At 62.9% G+C, this 437-nt stretch overlaps 1 protein-coding gene across 1 annotated transcript in view; it reads right to left on the bottom strand.

Annotated features, from left to right (window-relative positions):
• The window catches only part of LAMP1 (lysosomal-associated membrane protein 1), a 34,158-nt gene that overhangs the window by 25,594 nt on the left and 8,127 nt on the right, over positions 1-437 (bottom strand). The window lies entirely within an intron of this gene.

Genomic DNA, 437 nt, shown 5'->3' with positions numbered 1-437 from the left:
CAAGAGGCGAAAGGTTCAAGTACAAAGGTGGGGAATGCTGGCGCCGGCTTCTCCCTGTCCTGGCTGAAATCCATGTTGGGAAGAGCTTGATCTAGAGCACCCGCCCGGGGGCTGAGACCACAGACATCCCTGCCACCTTCGGCGGCGCAGCCTCGCCTAGATCTCACCGCCTCAACTTGCCAGGAAACTTAACGACCTGAAAGCACCAGACCGCCGAGCTTTCGCACTCAACATCCCAGAAACACTGAGTTCAGTGAGACAGACCCTAGAGGAGCCAGGTCCTGGGATGAGACCTCCTGGTCCCCCAAGCACCTGCCACTGAGTTCTGCACCGACCCTACGACCCCGAGAGAAACACCCGCCCGCAGGCAGAGCCGGCCGGGGCCGGGAGCAGTGGGTGCGGGGCGACCCGCGGGATAACGACCCGGCAGCCACCCG

Source organism: Colobus angolensis, unplaced genomic scaffold (assembly GCF_000951035.1).
Source record: "Colobus angolensis palliatus isolate OR3802 unplaced genomic scaffold, Cang.pa_1.0 Scaffold13, whole genome shotgun sequence".
Taxonomy (NCBI): Eukaryota; Metazoa; Chordata; class Mammalia; order Primates; family Cercopithecidae; genus Colobus; species Colobus angolensis.
Note: the sequence above shows the minus strand (reverse complement) of the source record. Positions and strands in the feature narration are given on the sequence as shown.